The sequence below is a fragment of the Mobula birostris genome, chromosome 13 (assembly GCF_030028105.1).
Source record: "Mobula birostris isolate sMobBir1 chromosome 13, sMobBir1.hap1, whole genome shotgun sequence".
NCBI classification, from domain to species: Eukaryota; Metazoa; Chordata; class Chondrichthyes; order Myliobatiformes; family Myliobatidae; genus Mobula; species Mobula birostris.
In genome coordinates, this window is record NC_092382.1 from 18,071,546 (window position 1) to 18,096,693 (window position 25,148).

Consider the following 25,148-nt stretch of genomic DNA (forward strand, 5'->3'; position numbering starts at 1 on the left):
GACACACTGTGGGACCCCACACACTCCTGACATGGTCCTGACACACTGTGAGACCCCACAGGCCCCAAAAGGGTCCTGACACATTGTGAGACGGCACACATGCCTGACAGGGTTCAGAAACACTGTGGGACCCCACTCACCCCAGAGGGGTCCTGACACACTGTGAGACACCACACACCCCAAAAGGGTCCTGACACACTGTGAGACCCCACAGGCCCCAAAAAGGTCCTGACACATGTGAGACCGCACACACCCCTGACAGGGTTCAGAAACGCTGTGAGACCCCCCACACCCCAGAAGGGACATGACGCACTGTCAGACGCCACACACCCCTGACAGGGACATGACGCACTGTGAGACGCCACATAACCCTGACAGGGTCCTGACACACATTGTGATCCCACACACATCAGTGTCCAGACAACCAGTGAGACCCCACACACCCCGGCACAGCTCCTGACACACTGTGAGACCCCTCCCACCCCTGACAGGCTCCTGAAAACTGTGAGACCCCACACAACCCTGACACAGTCCTGACACACTGTGAGACCACACACACCCCTCACAGGATCGTGACACACTACGCGACACCACACACACATGAAAGAGTCCGGACACACTGTGAGACCCCACACACCCCTGGCATGGTCCTGACACACTGTGCGACCCCACGCACCCTTGACAGGGCCCTGACACATTGTCAGACCCCACACACCTCTGACGGGGACCTGACACACTGTGAGACCCTACACACCCCTCACAGGGACCTGACACAGTGTGAGACCCAAACAAACCCTTGACAGGTACCTGACACACTGTGAGACCCCACACATCCCTGACAGGGTCCTGACACACATTGCGATCCCACACACCTGTAACAGGACACTGACACACTGTGATACCCGACACACCCCTAACAGGACCCTGACACACTATGAGACCCCACACACCCCTGACAGGGACCTGACACACTGTGAGACCCCACATACCCCTGACAGGGTCCTAACACACTGTGAGACCCACACACCCCTGACAGGGTCCTGACACACATTGCGATCCCACACACCTGTAACAGGACACTGACACACTGTGATACCCCACACACCCCTAACAGGACCCTGACACACTATGAGACCCCACACACCCCTGACAGGGACCTGACACACTGTGAGACCCCACATACCCCTGACAGGGTCCTAACACACTGTGAGACCCCACACACCCCTGACGGGGTCCAAGCACTCTGTGAGATCCCCACACCCTTGAAAGGATCTTGACACACGGTGAGACCTGACATACCCCTGACAGTGTCGTGACACACTGTGAGACCCCAAACACACCTGACAGGTTCCTGACAAACTGTGAGTCCCCACACACCCGTGACAGGGTCCTGACGCACTGTGAGACCCCACACACCCCTGACAGGGTCAGGACAAGCTGTGACGCCCCACACACACCTGACAGGACACTGACACACTGTGAGACTCCACACACACCTGACAGGACACTGACACACTGTGAGACCCCACACACACCTGACAGGACACTGACACACTGTGAGACCCCAGACACCCCTGACAGGGTACAGAAACACTGTGAGACTCCGAACACCCTGACAGGGTCCTGACAAACTGTAATACACACACACCGCTCACAGGGTCCTGGCACACTGTGAGACTCCACACACCCCTGACAATGTCCTGTCACATTGTCAGACCCCACACACTACTGACAGGGTTCTGACACACTGTGAGACCCCCCACACACCTGACAGGGTCCTGACACACTGGAAGACGCCACACAGCCCTGACACGGACGTGACACACTGTGAGACACCACACACCCCTGACAGTACCTGACACACTGTGAGACCCCACACATCCCGGACCGGGGCCTGACACACTATGAGACCCCACACAACCCTGGCAGGGTCCTGACACTCTGTGAGACCCCACACACCACTGGCAGGGACCTGACAAACTGTGAGACCCCCCACACACCTGAGAGGACACGACACACTGTGAGACTCGACACACCCCTGACAGGGTCCTGACACACTGTGGACGCCATGCACACCTGACAGGGTCCTGACACACATTGCGATCCCACACACACCTGGCAGGTTCCTGATACAAATTGCGATCCCACACAACCCTAGCAGGTTCCTGACGCACTCTGAGACCCCACACACCCTGGATAGGGTCCTGACACACTACGAGACCACACACACCCCTGACAGGGTCCAGACACACATTGCGATCTCACACACATCTGAGAGGGTTCTGACACACTGTGAGACCCCACACACCCCCGACAGGATCCTGACACACTGTGAGACCTCAAACAACCATGACAGGGTCCTGACACACTGTGAGACCCCACACACCCCTGCCAGGGTCCTAACACACTGTGAGACCCCACACACCCCTGACAGGGTCCTGACACACTGTGAGACCACACACACCCCTGACAGGGTCCTGACACACTGTGAGACCACACACACCCCTGATAGGATCATGACGCACCACACGACACCACACACACATGAAAGGGTCCTGACACACTGTGAGACCCCACACATCCCTGGAACGGTCCTGTCACACTGAGACTGCACACACCCCTGACAGGGCCCTGACACACTGTCAGACCCTACACACCCCTGACAGGGTGCTGACACACAGCGAGACCCTACATACCCCTGACAGGGTCCGCACACACTGTGGGATCCCACACACTCCTGACATGGTCCTGACACACTGTGAGACCCCACAGGCCCCAAATGGGTCCTGACACATTGTGAAACGGCACACACGCCTGACAGGGTTCAGAAACACTGTGGGACCCCACTCACACCTGAGGGGTCCTGACACACTGTGAGACCCCACACACCCTGGATAGGGTCCTGACAGACTGTAAGATCCAACACACCACTGAGAGAGTCCTGACACACTGTGAGACACCACACAACCCTGACACAGTCCTGACACACTGTGAGACCCCAGACAACCCAGGCAGGGTGCTGACACACTGTGAGACCCCACACACCACTAACAGGGACCTGTCACACTGTGAGACCCCACAAACCACTGACAGGGTCCTGACACACTATGAGACCACACACACCCCCGATAAGATCGTGACACACCACACGACACCACACATACATGAAAGGGTCCTGACAAACTGTGAGACCTCACACACCCCTGGCACGGTCCTGACACACTGTGAGACTGCACACACCCCTGACAGGGCCCTGACACACTGTCAGACCCCATACACTTCTGACGGTGACCTGACACAGAGCGAGACCCTACACACCCCTGACAGGGTCCGGACACACTGTGAGACCCCACAGGCCCCAAAAGGGTCCTGACACATTGTGAGACACCACACACCCCAAAAGGTTCCTGACACATTGTGAGACCTCACACACCCAGGATAGGGTCCTGAGAGACTGTGAGATCCGACACACCCTGAGAGGGTCCTAACACACTGTGAGACCACACAGGTCCCAAAAGGGTCCTGACACATTGTGAGACGCCACACACACCTGACAGGGTCCAGACACACTGTGAGACCCCGCACTCCCCTAACAGGGTCCTGACACACTGTGAGACCCCACAGGGACCTGACGCACTGTGAGACTCCACACACACCAGACAGGGTCCGGACACACTGTGAGACCCCACAGGCCCCAAAAGGGTCCTGACACACTGTAAGACCCCACACAACCCTGACAGGGACATGACGCACTGTGAGACGCCACACACTCCTGACAGCGTCCTGACACACATTGCGATCCCACACACATCTGAGAGTGTTCTGACACACAGTCAGACCCCACACACCCACGACCAGATCCTGACACACCGTGAAACCCCACAAACCACTCACGGTGTCCTGACACACTGTGAAACCCCACACAACCCTGGCAGGGTCATGACTCACTGTGAGACCCCACACACCCCTGGCAGGGTTCTGACACACATTGTGATCCCACACACATCTGAGAGGGTTCTGACACACTGTGAGACCCCACACACCCCTGACAGGTTCTGGACACACTGTGGGATCCCACACACTCCTGACATGGTCCTGACACACTGTGACACCCTACAGGCCCCAAAAGGGTCCTGACACATTGTGAGATGGCACACACGCCTGACAGGGTTCAGAAACACTGTAGGACCCCACTCACCCCAGAGGGGTCCTGATACACTGTGAGATGCCACACACCCCAAAAGGCTCCTGACACATTGTGAGACACCACACACCCCAAAAGGTTCCTGATACATTGTGAGACCTCACACACCCAGGATAGGGTCCTGAGAGACCTTGAGATCCGACACACATCTGACAGGGTCCAGACCCACTGTGAGACCCCGCACTCCTCTAACAGGGTCCTGTCACACTGTGAGACCCCACACACTATTGACACGGTCCTGACACACTGTGAGACCCCAAAGGGACCTGGCAGGGACCTGACGCACTGTGAGACTCCACACACACCAGACAGGGTCCGGACACACTGTGAGACCCCACAGGCCCCAAAAGGGTCCTGACACACTATAAGACCCACACACCCCTGACAGGGACTTGACACACTGTGAGACGCCACAAACCCCTGACAGGGTCCTGACACACATTGCGATCCCACACCCATCTGTGTCCAGACAACCAGTGAGACCCCACACACACCTGGCAGGGTCCAGGCACACTGTGAGACCCCACACAACCCAGGCAGGGTCCTGACACATTGTGAGACCCCACAAACCCCTGCCCGGCTCCTGACACACTGTGAGACCCCACACAACCCTCACACAGTCCTGACACACTGTGAGACCCCACACACCCCTGACAAGGTCCTGTCACACTGTGAGACCACACAGACCCCTGACAGTATCGTGACACACCACACAACACCACACACACATCAAAAGGTCCTGATACACTGTGAGACCACACACACCCCTGGCACGGTCCTGATACACTGTGAGGCCCCACAAACCACTGACAGGGTCCTGACACACTGTGAGACCACACACACCCCTGACAGCGACCTGACACACTGTGAGACGCCACAGACAACTGACAGGGTCCTGACACGCTGTGAGACGCCACGCACCCTTGACAAAGCCCTGACACATTGTCAGACGCCACACACCTCTGACGGGGACCTGACACACAGCGAGACCCTACACACCCCTGACAGGGACCTGACACAGTGTGAGACCCCACACACCCCTGACAGGGACCTGACACAGTGTGAGACCCAAACAAACCCTTGACAGGTACCTGACACACTGTGAGACTCCACACACCCCTGACAGGGTCCTGACACACATTGCGATCCCACACACCTGTAACAGGACAATGACACACTGTGATACCCCACACACCCCTAACAGGACACTGACACACTATGAGACGCCACACACCCCTAACAGGGTCCAAGCACTCTGTGAGATCCCCACACCCTTGAAAGGATCTTGACACACGGTGAGACCTGACATACCCCTGACAGTGTCGTGACACACTGTGAGACCCCAAACACACCTGACAGGTTCCTGACAAACTTTGAGACCCCACACACCCGTGACAGGGTCCTGACACACTGTGAGACCCCACACACCCCTGACAGGGTCAGGACAAGCTGTGACGCCCCACACACACCTGACAGGACACTGACACACTGTGAGACTCCACACACACCTGACAGGACACTGACACACTGTGAGACCCCACACACACCTGACAGGACACTGACACACTGTGAGACCCCACACACCCCTGACAGGGTCCTGACACACTGTGAGACCCCACACACCCCTGACAGGGTCCTGACACACTGTGAGACCCCGCACTCCTCTAACAGGGTCCTGTCACACTGTGAGACCCCACACGCTATTGACACGGTCCTGACACACTGTGAGACCCCAAAGGGACCTGGCAGGGACCTGACGCACTGTGAGACTCCACACACACCAGACAGGGTCCAGACACACTGTGAGACACCACAGGCCCCAAAAGGGTCCTGACACACTGTAAGACCCACACACCCCTGACAGGGACTTGACACACTGTGAGACGCCACAAACCCCTGACAGGGTCCTGACACACTGTGAGACCCCGCACTCCTCTAACAGGGTCCTGTCACACTGTGAGACCCCACACACTATTGACACGGTCCTGACACACTGTGAGACCCCAAAGGGACCTGGCAGGGACCTGACGCACTGTGAGACTCCACACACACCAGACAGGGTCCAGACACACTGTGAGACCCCACAGGCCCCAAAAGGGTCCTGACACACTGTAAGACCCACACACCCCTGACAGGGACTTGACACACTGTGAGACGCCACAAACCCCTGACAGGGTCCTGACACACATTGCGATCCCACACCCATCTGTGTCCAGACAACCACTGAGACCCCACACACACCTGGCAGGGTCCAGGCACACTGTGAGACCCCACACAACCCAGGCAGGGTCCTGACACATTGTGAGACCCCACAAACCCCTGCCCGGCTCCTGACACACTGTGAGACCCCACACAACCCTGACACAGTCCTGACACACTGTGAGACCCCACACACCCCTGACAGGATCCTGACACACTGTGAGACCCCACATACCCCTGACAGGGTCCTAACACACTGTGAGACCCCACACACCCCTGACAGGGTCCAAGCACTCTGTGAGATCCCCACACCCTTGAAAGGATCTTGACACACGGTGAGACCTGACATACCCCTGACAGTGTCGTGACACACTGTGAGACCCCAAACACACCTGACAGGTTCCTGACAAACTGTGAGACCCCACACACCCGTGACAGGGTCCTGACACACTGTGAGACCCCACATACCCCTGACAGGGTCCTAACACACTGTGAGACCCCACACACCCCTGACAGGGTCCAAACACTCTGTGAGATCCCCACACCCTTGAAAGGATCTTGACACACGGTGAGACCTGACATACCCCTGACAGTGTCGTGACACACTGTGAGACCCCAAACACACCTGATGGGTTCCTGACAAACTGTGAGACCCCACACACCCGTGACAGGGTCCTGACACACTGTGAGACCCCACACACCCCTGACAGGGTCAGGACAAGCTGTGACGCCCCACACACACCTGACAGGACACTGACACACTGTGAGACTCCACACACACCTGACAGGACACTGACACACTGTGAGACCCCACACACACCTGACAGGACACTGACACACTGTGAGACCCCAGACACCCCTGACAGGGTACAGAAACACTGTGAGACCCCGAACACCCTGACAGGGTCCTGACAAACTGTGATACACACACACCACTCACAGGGTCCTGGCACACTGTGAGACTCCACACACCCCTGACAATGTCCTGTCACATTGTCAGACCCCACACACTACTGACAGGGTTCTGACACACTGAGACCCCCCACACACCTGACAGGGTCCTGACACACTGGAAGACGCCACACAGCCCTGACATGGACCTGACACACTGTGAGACACCACACACCCCTGACAGGACCTGACACACTGTGAGACCGCACACATGCCTGGCAGGCTCTGGAAACGCTGTGAGACCGCACAAACCCCTGACAGGGCCCTGACACCCTGTGAGACCCCACACATCCCGGACCGGGGCCTGACACACTGTGAGACCCCACACAACCCTGGCAGGGTCCTGACACTCTGTGAGACCCCACACACCACTAGCAGGGACCTGACAAACTGTGAGACCCCACACACACCTGAGAGGACATGACACACTGTGAGACTCGACACACCCCTGACAGGGTCCTGACACACTGTGGACGCCACGCACACCTGACAGGGTCCTGACACACATTGCGATCCCACACACACCTGGCAGGGTCCTGATACAAATTGCGATCCCACACAACCCTAGCAGGTTCCTGACGCACTCTGAGACCCCACACACCCTGGATAGGGTCCTGACACACTACGAGACCACACACACCCCTGACAGGGTCCAGACACACATTGCGATCTCACACACATCTGAGAGGGTTCTGACACACTGTGAGACCCCACACACCCCCGACAGGATCCTGACACACTGTGAGACCTCAAACAACCATGACAGGGTCCTGACACACTGTGAGACCCCACACACCACTAAAAGGGACCTGTCACACTGTGAGACCCCACAAACCACTGACAGGGTCCTGACACACTGTGAGACCACACACACCCCTGACAGGGTCCTAACACACTGTGAGACCCCACACACCCCTGCCAGGGTCCTAACACACTGTGAGACCCCACACACCCCTGACAGGGTCCTGACACACTGTGAGACCACACACACCCCTGACAGGATCGTGACACACCACACGACACCACACACACATGAAAGGGTCCTGACACACTGTGAGACCCCACAGGCCCCAAAAGGGTCCTGACACACTGTGAGACTGCACACTCCCCTGACTGGGCCCTGACACACTGTCAGACCCCACACACCTCTGACGGTGACCTGACACACTGTGAGACCCTACACACACCTGACAGAGTGCTGACACACAGCGAGACCCTACACACCCATGACAGGGTCCGGACACACTGTGGGATCCCACACACTCCTGACATGGTCCTGACACACTGTGAGACCCCACAGGCTCCAAAAGGATCCTGACACATTGTGAGACCCCACACACCCAGGATAAGGTCCTGAGAGACTGTGAGATCCGACACACCCCTGAGAGGGTCCTAACACACTGTGAGACCCCACAGGCCCCAAAAGGGTCCTGACACATTGTGAGACGGCACACACACCTGACAGGGTTCAGAAACACTGTGGGACCCCACTCACACCTGAGGGGTCCTGACACACTGTGAGACGCCACACACCCCTGACAGGGTCCTGACACACATTGCGATCCCAGACCCATCTGTGTCCAGACAACCAGTGAGACCCCACACACACCTGGCAGGGTCCAGGCACACTGTGAGACCCCACACAGCCCAGGCAGGGTCCTGACACATTGTGAGACCCCACAGACCCCTGCCCGGCTCCTGACACACTGTGAGACCCCACACAACCCTGACACAGTCCTGACACACTGTGAGACCCCACACACCCCTGACAAGGTCCTGACACACTGTGAGACCCCACACACCCCTGACAGGGTCCTGACACATTGTGAGACCCCACAAACCACTGACAGGGTCCTGACACACTGTGAGACCACACACACCCCTGACAGTATCGTGACACACCACGCGACACCACGCACACATCAAAGGGTCCTGATACACTGTGAGACCCCACACACCCCTGGCACGGTCCTGACACACTGTGAGGCCCCACAAACTACTGGCAGGGTCCTGACACACTGTGAGACCACACACACCCCTGACAGGATCCTGACACACTGTGAGACGCCACAGACAACTGACAGGGTCATGACGCGCTGTGAGACGCCACGCACCCCTGACAAAGCCCTGACACATTGTCAGACGCCACACACCTCTGACGGGGACCTGACACACTGTGAGACCCCACACACCCCTGACACGGTCCTGACACACATTGCGATCCCACACACCTGTAACAGGACACTGACACACTGTGATACCCCACACACTCCTAACAGGACCCTGACACACTATGAGACGCCACACATCCCTAACAGGACACTGACACACTGTGATACCTCACACACCCCTAACAGGACCCTGACACACTGTGAGACCCCACACACCCCTAACAGGACCCTGACACAGTGTGAGACCCAAACAAACCTTTGACAGGTACCTGACACAGTGTGAGACGCCGCACAGCCCTGACAGGGTCGGGACACGCTGTGAGACCGTACACACCCTGGATAGGGTCCTGACACACTGTGAGACCCGAGACACCCCAAAAGGGTCCTGACACACTGTGAGACCCCACACACCCCTGACAGGTTTATGACACAGTGTGAGACTCCACACACACCAGACAGGGTCCTGACACACTGTAAGACCCCACACACCCCTGACAGGGACGTGACGTACTGTGAGACGCCACACACTCCTGACAGCGTCCTGGCACACATTGCGATCCCACACACATCTCAGAGTGTTCTGACACACAGTGAGACCCCACACACCCACGACCAGATCCTGAAACACTGTGAAACCCCACAAACCACTCACGGTGTCCTGGCATGCATTAAGATCCCACACACACCTGAGAGGGTCCAGACACACCGTGAAACCTGACACACCCCTGACAGCGACCTGACCCACTGTGGACGCCACACACACCTGACAGGGTCCTGACACACATTGCGACCCCACACACGCCTGGCAGAGTCCTGACACAAATTGCGATCCCACACAACCCTAGCAGGGTCCTGACGCACTGTGAGACCCCACACACCCTGGATAGGGTCCTGACACACTACGAGACCGAACACACACCTGACAGGGTCCTGACACATATTGCAATCCCACATACCCCTGGCAGGGTCCTGACGCACTGTGAGACCCCACACACTCTGGATAGGTTCCTGACACACTGTGAGACCCCAAACAACCCAGGCAGGGTTCTGACACACTGTGAGACCCCACAGGTCCTAACAGGGACCTGTCACACTGTGAGACCCCACAAACCACTGACAGGGTCCTGACACACTGTGACACCACACACACCCCTGATAGGATCGTGACACACCACACGACACCACACACACATGAAAGGGTCCTGACAAACTGTGAGACCCCACACATCCATGGAACGGTCCTGACACACTGTGAGACTGCACACCCCCCTGACAGGGCCCTGACACACTGTCAGACCCCACACACCCCTGACAGGGCCCTGACACACTGTCAGACCCCACACACCTCTGACGGGGACCTGACACACTGTGAGACCCTACACACCCGTGACAGGGTGCTGACACACAGCGAGACCCTACACACCCCTGACAGGGTCCGGACACACTGTGGGATCCCGCACACTCCTGACATGGTCCTGACACACTGTGAGACCCCACAGGCCCCAAAAGGGTCCTGACACATTGTGAGATGGCACACATGCCTGACAGGGTTCAGAAAAACTGTGGGACCCCACTCACACATGAGGGGTCCTGACACACTGTGAGACGCCACACACACCTGACAGGGTCCAGAGACACTGTGAGACCCCACACACCCCTAACAGGGTCCTGACACCCTGTGAGACCCCACACACTATTGACACGGTCCTGACACACTGTGAAACCCCATATACCTCTGACAAGGTCCTGTCATACTGTGAGACCCCACAAACCACTGACAGGGTCCTGACCCACTGTGAGACCACACACACCTCCGATAGGATCGTGACCCACCACACGACACCACACACACATGAAAGGGTCCTGACACGCTGTGAGACCCCACACACCCCTGGCACGGTCCTGACACACTGTGAGACTGCACACACCCCTGACAGGGCCCTGACGCATTGTCAGACCCCACCACCTCTGACGAGGACCTGACACACTGTGAGACCCTACACACCCCTGACAGGGCCCTGACGCATTGTCAGACCCCACACACCTCTGACGAGGACCTGACACACTGTGAGACCCTACACACCCCTGACAGGGTGCTGACACACAGCGAGACCCTACACACCGCTGACATGGTCCTGACACACTGTGAGACCCCACAGACCCCAAATGTGTTCTGACACATTGTGAGACGGCACACATGCCTGACAGGGTTCAGAGACACTGTGGGACCCCACACACCCCTGACAGCGACCTGACCCACTGTGGACGCCACGCACACCTGACAGGGTCCTGATACACATTGCGATCCCACACAACCCTGGCAGGGTCCTGACACACTGTGAGACCTCAAACAACCCTGACAGCGTCCTGACACACTGTGAGACGCTACACACAACTGACAGGGTCCTGACACACATTGAGATCCCACACACACTTAGGAGTCTCCTGACACACTGTGAGACCGCCCCCCCACCCCCGACAGGGTCCGGACACACTGTGAGACCCCACATACCCTAGATAGGTTCCTGACAGACTGTGAGAATAGACACACCCCTGAGAGGGTTCTGACACACTGTGAGACCCCACAGGCCCCAAAAGAGTCCTGACACACTGTAAGACCCCACACACACCTGACAGGGACTTGACACACTGTGAGACGCCACACACTCCTGACAGCGTCCTGACACACAATGCGATCCAACACACATCTGAGAGTGTTCTGACACACAGTGAGGCCCCACACACCCACGACCAGATTCTGACACACAATGAAACCCCACAAACCACTCACGGTGTCCTGACACACTGTGAAACCCCACACAACCCTGGCAGGGTCCTGACCCACTGTAGACGCCACACACACCTGACAGGGTCCTGACACACACTGCGATCCCACATACCCCTGGCAGGGTCCTGACGCACTATGAGACCCCATACACCCCTGACAGGGTCCTGACACACTGTGAGACCCCACACACCCCAAAAGGTTCCTGACACATTGTGAGACACCACACACCCAGGATAGGGTCCTGACAGACTATGAGATCCGACACACCCCTGAGGGGGTCCAAACATACTGTGAGACCCCACAGGCCCCAAAAGGGTCCTGACACATTGTGAGACAGCACACATGCCTGACAGGGTTGAGAAACACTGTGGGACCCAACACACCCCAGAGGGGTCCTGACACATTGTGGACGCCACACACACCTGACAGGGTCCTGACGCACTGTGAGACGCCACACATCCCTGACAGGGACGTGACGCACTGTGAGACCCCAGACATCCCTGGCACGGTCCTGACACATTGTGAGACCACACACACAACTGACAGACAGGTTCCTGACACACTGTGAGACCCACACACCCTGGATATGGTCCTGACAGACTGTGAGATCCAACACACTCCTGAGAGGGTCCTGACACTCTGTGAGATCCCACGTACCCCTGACAGGGCCCCGACACATTGTCAGACCCCACACACCTCTGACGGGGACCTGACACACTGTGATATTCCACGCACCCCTCACAGTGTCCGGACACACTGTGGGACCCCACACACTCCTGACATGGTCCTGACACACTGTGAGACCCCACAGGCCCCAAAAGGGTCCTGACACATTGTGAGACGGCACACATGCCTGACAGGGTTCAGAAACACTGTGGGACCCCACTCACCCCAGAGGGGTCCTGACACACTGTGAGACACCACACACCCCAAAAGGGTCCTGACACACTGTGAGACCCCACAGGCCCCAAAAAGGTCCTGACACATGTGAGACCGCACACACCCCTGACAGGGTTCAGAAACGCTGTGAGACCCCCCACACCCCAGAAGGGACATGACGCACTGTCAGACGCCACACACCCCTGACAGGGACATGACGCACTGTGAGACGCCACATAACCCTGACAGGGTCCTGACACACATTGTGATCCCACACACATCAGTGTCCAGACAACCAGTGAGACCCCACACACCCCGGCACAGCTCCTGACACACTGTGAGACCCCTCCCACCCCTGACAGGCTCCTGAAAACTGTGAGACCCCACACAACCCTGACACAGTCCTGACACACTGTGAGACCACACACACCCCTCACAGGATCGTGACACACTACGCGACACCACACACACATGAAAGAGTCCGGACACACTGTGAGACCCCACACACCCCTGGCACGGTCCTGACACACTGTGCGACCCCACGCACCCTTGACAGGGCCCTGACACATTGTCAGACCCCACACACCTCTGACGGGGACCTGACACACTGTGAGACCCTACACACCCCTGACAGGGTGCTGATACACAGCGAGACCCTACACACCCCTGACAGGGTCCGGACACACTGTGAGACCCCACACACTCCTGACATGGTCCTGACAAACTGTGAGACCCCACATACCCCGGACAGGGTCCTATAGAAAATAGACAAGAGACATTAGATGCAGGAGTAGGCCATTCGACCCTTCGAGCCTGAACCGCCATTCACTGTGATCATGGCTGATCATCCACAATCAGAATCCAGTTCCTGCCTTATCACGTAACCTTTGATTCCACTATCTTTAAGAGCTCTATCCATCTCTTTCTAAAAAACATCCAGAGACTTGGCCTCCACTGCCTTCTGGGGCAGAGCATTCAATATATCCGCCACTCTCTGAGTGAAAAAGTTTTTCCTCAACTCCATTCTAAATGGCCTACCCCTTATTCTTAAACTGTGGCCTTTGGTTCCGGACTCACCCATCAGCAGGAACATGCTTCCTGCCTCCAGCATGTTCAATCCCTTAATAATCTTATATGTTTCAATAAGATCCCCTCTCAAGCTTCTAAATTCCAGAGTATACAGGCCCAGTCGCTCCAATCTTTCGACATATGACAGTCCCGCCATCCCGGGAATTAACCTTGTGAACCTACGCTGCACTCCCTCAATAGCAAGAATGTCCTTCCTCAAATTTGGAGACCAAAACTGCACACAGTACTCCAGGTGTGGTCTCACCAGGGCCCTGTACAGCTGCAGAAGGACTTCTTTGCTCTAATACTCAATTCCCCTTGTTATGAAGGCCAGCATGCCATTAGCTTTCTTCACTGCCTGCTGTACTTGCATGCTTACTTTCACACTGATGACACTCTGTGAGACCCCACACACCCCTTACAGGACCCTGATACACTGTGAGACCCCACACACCCCTGACAGGACCCTGACACACTGTGAGACCCCACACACCCCTGACAGGGACCTGACACACTGTGAGACCCCACACACCCCTGACAGGGTCCTGACACACTGTGAGACCCCACACACCCCTGACAGGGTCCTGACACACTGTGAGACCCCACACACCCCTGACAGGATCCTGACACACTGTGAGACCCCACATACCCCTGACAGGGTCCTAACACACTGTGAGACCCCACACACCCCTGACAGGGTCCAAGCACTCTGTGAGATCCCCACACCCTTGAAAGGATCTTGACACACGGTGAGACCTGACATACCCCTGACAGTGTCGTGACACACTGTGAGACCCCAAACACACCCGACAGGTTCCTGACAAACTGTGAGACCCCACACACCCGTGACAGGGTCCTGACACACTGTGAGACCCCACACACCCCTGACAGGGTCAGGACAAGCTGTGACGCCCCACACACACCTGACAGGACACTGACACACTGTGAGACTCCACACACACCTGACAGGACACTGACACACTGTGAGACCTCACACACACCTGACAGGACACTGACACACTGTGAGACCCCAGACACCCCTGACAGGGTACAGAAACACTGTGAGACCCCAAACACCCTGACAGGGTCCTGACAAACTGTGATACACACACACCGCTCACAGGGTCCTGGCACACTGTGAGACTCCACACACCCCTGACAATGTCCTGTCACATTGTCAGACCCCACACACTACTGACAGGGTTCTGACACACTGTGAGACCCCCCACACACCTGACAGGGTTCTGACACAGATTGCGATCCCACACACACCTGGCAGGGTCCTGATACAAATTGCGATCCCACACAACCCTAGCAGGTTCCTGACGCACTCTGAGACCCCACACACCCTGGATAGGGTCCTGACACACTACGAGACCACACACACCCCTGACAGGGTCCAGACACACTTTGCGATCCCACACACATCTGAGAGGGTTCTGACACACTGTGAGACCCCACACACCCCCGACAGGATCCTGACACACTGTGAGACCTCAAACAACCATGACAGGGTCCTGACACACTGTGAGACTGCACACTCCCCTGACTGGGCCCTGACACACTGTCAGACCCCACACAGCTCTGACGGTGACCTGACACACTGTGAGACCCTACACACACCTGACAGAGTGCTGACACACAGCGAGACCCTACACACCCCTGACAGGGTCCGGACAAACCGTGGGATCCCACACACTCCTGACAGGGTCCGGACACACTGTGGGATCCCACACACTCCTGACATGGTCCTGATACACTGTGAGACCCCACAGGCCCCAAAAGGGTCCTGACACACTGTGAGACGCCACACACCCCAAAAGGATCCTGACACATTGTGAGACCCCACACACCCAGGATAGGGTCCTGAGAGACTGTGAGATCCGACACACCCCTGGCAGGGCCCTGATGCACTTTGCGATCCCACACAACCCTGGCAGGGTCCTGACGCACTGTGAGACCCCACAGGCCCCAAAAGGGTCCTGACACACTGTGAGACCCCACACACACCTGGCAGGGTCCAGACACACTGTGAGACCCCAAACAACCCAGGCAGGGTTCTGACACACTGTGAGACCACACACACCCCTGACAGTATCGTGACACACCACACGACACCACACACACATCAAAGGGTCCTGATACACTGTGAGACCCCACACACCCCTGGCACGGTCCTGACACACTGTGAGACCCCACAAACCACTGACAGGGTCCTGACACACTGTGAGACCACACACACCCCTGACAGCGACCTGACACACTGTGAGACGCCACAGACAACTGACAGGGTCCTGACACGCTGTGAGACGCCACGCACCCCTGACAAAGCCCTGACACATTGTCAGACCCCACACACCTCTGACGGGGACCTGACACACAGCGAGACCCTGCACACCCCTGACAGGGACCTGACACAGTGTGAGACCCCACACACCCCTGACAGGGACCTGACACAGTGTGAGACCCAAACAAACCCTTGACAGGTACCTGACACACTGTGAGACCCCACACATCCCCTGACAGGGTCCTGACACACATTGCAATCCCACACACCTGTAACAGGACACTGACACACTGTGATACCCCACACACTCCTAACAGGACCCTGACACACTGAGACCCCACACACCCCTAACAGGACCCTGACACACTGTGATACCCCACATACCCCTAACAGGACACTGACACACTGTGATACCCCACACACCCCTAACAGGACCCTGACACACTGTGAGACGCCACACACCCCTAACAGGACCCTGACACAGTGTGAGACCCAAACAAACCCTTGACAGGTACTTGACACAGTGTGAGACGCCGCACAGCCCTGACAGGGTCGGGACACGCTGTGAGACCGTACACACCCTGGATAGGGTCCTGACACACTGTGAGACCCGACACACCCCAAAAGGGTCCTGACACACTGTGAGACCCCACACACTCTGGATAGGTTCCTGACACACTGTGAGACCCCAAACAACCCAGGCAGGGTCCTGACACACTGTGAGACCCCACACACCCCTGACAGGTTTATGACACAGTGTGAGACTCCACACACACCAGACAGGGTCCTGACACACTGTAAGACCCCACACACCCCTGACAGGGACGTGACGTATTGTGAGACGCCACACACTCCTGACAGCGTCCTGGCACACATTGCGATCCCACACACATCTCAGAGTGTTCTGACACACAGTGAGACCCCACACACCCACGACCAGATCCTGACACACTGTGAAACCCCACAAACCACTCACGGTGTCCTGACATGCATTAAGATCCCACACACACCTGAGAGGGTCCAGACACACCATGAAACCTAACACACCCCTGACAGCGACCTGACCCACTGTGGACGCCACGCACACCTGACAGGGTCCTGACACACATTGCGATCCCACACACGCCTGGCAGAGTCCTGACACAAATTGCGATCCCACACAACCCTAGCAGGGTCCTGACGCACTCTGAGACCCCACACACCCTGGATAGGGTCCTGACACACTACGAGACCGCACACAAACCTGACAGGGTCCTGACACACATTGTGACCCCACACACGCCTGGCAGAGTCCTGACACAAATTGCGATCCCACACAACCCTAGCAGGGTCCTGACGCACTGTGAGACCCCACACACCCTGGATAGGGTCCTGACACACTACGAGACCGCACACACACCTGACAGGGTCCTGACACATATTGCAATCCCACATACCCCTGGCAGGGTCCTGACGCACTGTGAGACCCCACACACTCTGGATAGGTTCCTGACACACTGTGAGACCCCAAACAACCCAGGCAGGGTTCTGACACACTGTGAGACCCCACAGGCCCCTAACAGGGACCTGTCACACTGTGAGACCCCACAAACCACTGACAGGGTCCTGACACACTGTGAGGCCCCACACACCCCTGATAGGATCGTGACACACCACACGACACCACACACACATGAAAGGGTTCTGACACACTGTGAGACCCCACACACCCCTGGAATGGTCCTGACACACTGTGAGACTGCACACACCCCTGACAGGGCCCTGACACACTGTCAGACCCCACACACCTCTGACGGTGACCTGACACACTGTGAGACCCTACACACCCCTGACAGGGTGCTGACACACAGCGAGACCCTACACACCCCTGACAGGGCCCTGACACACTGTGAGACCCCACACACCCCTGACAGGGTCCGGACACACTGTGGGATCCCGCACACTCCTGACATGGTCCTGACACACTGTGAGGCCCCAAAGGCCCCAAAAGGCTCCTGACACATTGTGAAACGGCACACACGCCTGACAGGGTTCAGAAACACTGTGGGACCCCACTCACCCCTGAGGGGTCCTGACACACTGTGAGACCCTACACTCCCCTGACAGGGCCCTGACGCATTGTCAGACACCACCACCTCTGACGAGGACCTGACACACTGTGAGACCCTACACACCCCTGACAGGGTGCTGACACACAGCGAGACCCTACACACCGCTGACATGGTCCTGACACACTGTGAGACCCCACAGACCCCAAATGTGTTCTGACACATTGTGAGATGGCACACATGCCTGACAGGGTTCAGAGACACTGTGGGACCCCACACACCCCTGACAGCGACCTGACCCACGGTGGACGCCACACACACCTGACAGGGTCCTGACACACATTGCGATCCCACACAACCCTGGCAGGGTCCTGACACACTGTGAGACCTCAAACAACCCTGACGGCGACCTGACACACTGTGAGACGCTACACACAACTGACAGGGTCCTGACACACATTGAGATCCCACACACACTTAGGAGGATCCTGACACACTGTGAGACCGCCCCCCCACCCCCGACCTCACACACTGTGAGACCCCACACACACCTGGCAGGGTCCAGACACAGTGTGAGACCCCACACACTATTGACAGTGTCCTGTCACACTGTGGACCCCGCAGACACCTGACAGGGACCTGACGCACTGTGAGACTCCACACACACCAGACAGGGTCCTGACACACTGTGAGACCCCACATACCCTAGATAGGTTCCTGACAGACTGTGAGAATAGACACACCCCTGAGAGGGTTCTGACACACTGTGAGACCCCACAGGCCCCAAAAGGGTCCTGACACATTGTGAGACAGCACACATGCCTGACAGGGTTGAGAAACACTGTGGGACCCCACACACCCCAGAGGGGTCCTGACACATTGTGGACGCCACACACACCTGACAGGGTCCTGACGCACTGTGAGACGCCACACATCCCTGACAGGGACATGACGCACTGTGAGACCCCACACATTCCTGGCACGGTCCTGACACACTGTGAGACCACACACACAACTGACAGACAGGTTCCTGACACACTGTGAGACCACACACACCCCTGACGGGGACCTGACACACTATGAGACCCTACACACCCCTGACAGGGTCCGGACACACTGTGAGACCCCACACACTCCTGTAATGGTCCTGACAAACTGTGAGACCCCACATACCCCGGACAGGGTCCTATAGAAAATAGACAAGAGACATTAGGTGTAGGAGTAGGCCATTCGACCCTTCGAGCCTGAACCACCATTCACTGTGATCATGGCTGATCATCCACAATCAGAATCCAGTTCCTGCCTTATCACGTAACCTTTGATTCCACTATCTTTAAGAGCTCTATCCATCTCTTTCTTGAAAGCATCCAGAGACTTTGCCTCCACAGCCTTCCAGTGCAGAGCGTTCAATATATCCGCCACTCTCTGGGTGAAAAAGTTTTTCCTCAACTCTGTTCTAAATGGCCTATCCCTTATTCTTAAACTGTGGCCTCTGGTTCTGGACTCACCCATCAGCAGGAACATGTTTCCTGCCTCCAGCATGTCCAATCCCTTAATAATCTTATATGTTTCAATAAGATCCCCTCTCAGGCTTCTAAATTCCAGAGTATACAGGCCCAGTCGCTCCAATCTTTCGACATATGACAGTCCCGCCATCCCGGGAATTAACCTTGTGAACCTACGCTGCACTCCCTCAATAGCAAGAATGTCCTTCCTCAAATTTGGAGACCAAAACTGCACACAGTACTCCAGGTGTGGTCTCACCAGGGCCCTGTACAACTGCAGAAGGACTTCTTTGCTCTAATACTCAATTCCCCTTGTTATGAAGGCCAGCATGCCATTAGCTTGCTTCGCTGCCTGCTGTACTTGCATGCTTACTTTAACACTGATGACACTCTGTGAGACCCCACACACTCCTTACAGGACCCTGATACACTGTGAGACCCCACACACCCCTGACAGGACCCTGACACACTGTGAGACCCCACACACCCCTGACAGAGTCCTGACACAGTGTGAGACCCCACACACCCCTGACAGGGACCTGACACACTATGAGACCCCACACACCACTGACAGGATCGTGACACACTGTGAGACCGCACACACCACTGACAGGACCCTGACACACGGTGAGACCCCACACACCCCTGACAGGGACCTGACACACTGTGAGACCCCACACACCCCTAAGAGGATCCTGACACACGGTGAGACCGCACACACCCCTGACAGAGTCCTGACACAGTGTGAGACCCCACACACCCCTGACAGGGACCTGACACAGTGTGAGACCCCACACACCCCTAAGAGGATCCTGACACACGGTGAGACCCCACACACCCCTAAGAGGGTCCTGACACACTGTGAGACCCCACACACCCCTGACATAGTCCTGACATACTGTGAGACCCCACACACCCCTGACAGGGACCTGACACATTGTGAGACGCCGCACACACCTGACAGAGTCGGGACACACTGTGAGACCCCACACACCCTGGATAGGGTCCTGACACACTGTGAGACCGCACACACCCCTCACAGGTTCCTGACACACTGTGAGACCCCACACACCCGACAGGGACCTGACACACTGTGAGACACCACACACCCCTGGCAGCGACCTGACGCACTATGAAACGCCACACACCCCTGACAGGGTCCAGACACACATTGCGATCCCACATACATCTGAGAGGGTTCTGACACACTGTGAGACACCCCGCAACAGCGTCCTGACCCACTGTGAGACCACCCACACCCACAACCAGATCCTGACACACTGTGAAACCCCACGAACCACGCACAGTATCCAGACACACAGTGAAACCCCACACAACCCTGCCAGGGGCCTGTCACAGTGTGAGACCCCACACACCACTGACAAATTCCTGACACACTACGAGACCCCACACACCCCTGACAGCAACCTGACACATTGTGAGATGCCACACACACGTGAGAGGGTCCTGACACAGATTGAGATCCCACACACATCTGAGAGGCTCCTGACACACTGTGAGACCCCACACACCCCTGACAGTTATCTGACACACTGTGAGACCCCACACACCCCTGACAGGGTCCTGACAAACTGTGAGACCCCACACACCCCTGACAGGGTCCTGACACACTGTGATACCTCACACACACCCGAGAGGGTGATGACGCACTGTGAGACCCCACACACTCCCGACAGGGTCCTGACACACTGTGAGACCCCAGACACTATTGACACAGTCCAGACACACTGTGAGACCCCACACACACCTGACAGGGTGCTGACACACAGTGCGATCCCACACACATCTGAGAGGGTTCTGGCACACTGTGAGACCCCACACACCACTCAGAGTGTTCTGACACACTGTGAAACACCACACAACCCTGGCAGGGTCCTGACACACTGAGACCCCACACACCTCTGACAAGGACCTGACACACTGTGAGACACTGCACACACCCCTGGCAGGGTCCTGACACACTGTGCGACCCCACACACCCCTGACAGGATCCTGACACACTGTGAGACCCCACACACCCCTGACAGCAACCTGACACATTGTGAGATGCCACACTCACGTGAGAGGGTCCTGACACAGATTGAGATCCCACACACATCTGAGAGGCTCCTGACACACTGTGAGACCACCCCTGACAGTTATCTGACACACTGTGAGACCCCACACACCCCTGACAGGGTCCTGACACACTGTGAGACCCCACACACCCCTGGCAGGGTCCTGACACACTGTGCGACCCCACACACCCCTGACAGGATCCTGACACACTGTGAGACCCCACACACCCCTGGCAGGGTCCTGACACACTGTGCGACCCCACACACCCCTGACAGGATCCTGACACACTGTGAGACCCCACACACCCCTGGCAGGGTCCTGACACACTGTGAGACCCCACACACCCCTGACAGGATCCTGACACACTGTGAAACCCCACACACCCCTGGCACTGTCCAGTCAAACTGTAAGACCCCACACCCCCATGACAGCGTCCTGTCACACTGTGAGACTGCACACACCCCTGACAGGCTCAGGAAATGCTGTGAGATGCCACACACGCCTGAGAGGGCCCTGACACACTGTGAGACCTCACACAACCCGACAGGGCCCTGACACACTGTGAGACCTCACACAACCCGACAGGGTCCTGACACAGTGTGAGACCCCACACACTCTGACAGGGACCTGACACATTGTGAGACGCCACACACCCCTGACAGGGTCCTGACACACATTGATATCCCACACACTATTCACACGGTCCTGACACTCTGTGAGACCCCACACACACCTGAAAAGGTCCTGACACACTGTGAGACCCCACACACCCCTGGCAGGGTCCTGACACACTGTGAGACCCCACACACCCCTGACAGGGTCCTGACATACTGTGAAACCCCACACACCCCTGGCACTGTCCAGTCAAACTGTAAGACCCCACACCCCCATGACAGCGTCCTGTCACACTGTGAGACTGCACACACCCCTGAAAGGCTCAGGAAATGCTGTGAGATGCCACACACGCCTGAGAGGGCCCTGACACACTGTGAGACCTCACACAACCCGACAGGGCCCTGACACACTGTGAGACCTCACACAACCCGACAGGGTCCTGACACAGTGTGAGACCCCACACACTCTGACAGGGACCTGACACATTGTGAGACACCACACACCCCTGACAGGGTCCTGACACACATTGATATCCCACACACTATTCACACGGTCCTGACACTCTGTGAGACCCCACACACACCTGAAAAGGTCCTGACACACTGTCACACCCCACACACCACTGACAGGGACCTGACACACTTTAAGACCACACACACAACTGACAGACAGGGTCCTGACACAGTGTGAGACCCCACACACCCCTAACAGGGTCCTAACACTCTGTGAGACCCCACACACTATTGACACGTTCCTGACACACTGTGAGACCACACACACCCCTGACAGGGACCTGACGCACTGTGAGACTCCACACTCACCTCTCAGGGTCCTGACAGACTGTGAGACCACACACACCCTGGATAGCGTCCTGACAGACTGTGAGATGCCACACACCCCTGACAGGGTCCTGACACACATTGCGATCCCACACACATCTGAGAGGGTTCTGACACAGTATGAGACCCCACAAACCACTCACAGTGTCCTGACACACTGTGAAACCCCACATAACCCTGACAGGGTCCTGGAACACTGTGAGTCCTAACACACCCCCGAGAGGGTGATGACACACTGTGAGACCCCAGACACCCCTAACAAGATCCTGATGCACTGTGAGACGCCACACGCATGACAGGGTCCGGACACACATTGAGATCCCACACACATCTGAGACAGTCATGATACACTGTGAGACCGCCCCACCCTCCCCGACAGTGTCCAGGCAAACTGTGAGACCTCACACATCCCTGGCAGGGTCCAGACACACTGTGAGACCTCACACAACCTAGGTAGGGTCCTGACACACTGTAAGACCGCATACACCCCTGAGAGGGTCCTGACACACGGTGCGATCCCACACACCCCTGACAGGGTTCAGAAGCACTGTGAGACCCCACACACCCCAAAAGGATCCTGACACACTGTGAGATTCCCCCCCACCCCCAGAAAAGGGTCCCAACACACTGTGAGACCCCCAAACAAATCACTGGGTCCTGACACACAGTGAAACCCCACAAACCCGTGACAGCGTCCTGACAGACTGTGAGAACCCACACACCCCTGGTATGGTTCAAACACGCTGTGAGACCCCACACACAACTGACAGACAGTGTCCTGTTACACTGTGAGACCCCACACACTCCTGACAGGGACCTGACACACTGTGAGACCCCACACACACCTGAAAGGGCTCCTGACGCACTGTGAGACCCGACACACCCCAAAATGGTCCTGACACACTGTGAGATCCAACACACCCCTGACAGTGACCTGACGCACTGTGAGACGCCACACAGCCCTGACAGGGTCCTGACACACATTGCGATCCCATACACACCTGAGAGGGTTCTGACTCACTGTTAGATCCCCCACAACAGCATCCTGACACACTGTGAGACCCCCCACAACCACCACAAGATCCTGACACACTGTGAAACCGCACAAACCACTCACAGTGCCCTGACACACAGTGAAACCCCACACACCCCTGACAGGGACCTGACACACTGTGAGACCCCACACACCCGTGACAGGGTTCAGAAACACTGTGAGACCCACACACCCCAGAGGGGTCCTGACACACTGTGAGACCACACACCCCTGACAAGGGCCTGACACACTGCGAGACCCCACACAACCCTGGCAGGGTCCTGACACACTGTGAGACCCCACACACCCCTGACAGGGTCCTGACACACTGTGAGACCCCACACACCCCTGACAGGGACCTGACACACTGTGAGACCCCACACAACCCTGGCAGGGTCCTGACACACTCTGAGACCCCCCACCCCCGGAAAAGGGTCCTGACACACTGTGAAACCCCGCAAACCAGTAACAGGGTCCTGACA

General features: G+C 56.9%; 1 protein-coding gene across 2 annotated transcripts in view; it reads left to right on the forward strand.

Annotated features, from left to right (window-relative positions):
* LOC140208468 (NACHT, LRR and PYD domains-containing protein 3-like) overlaps positions 1–25,148 on the forward strand; it is a 135,108-nt gene that overhangs the window by 104,713 nt on the left and 5,247 nt on the right. The gene's annotated exons all lie outside the window — the stretch shown is intronic.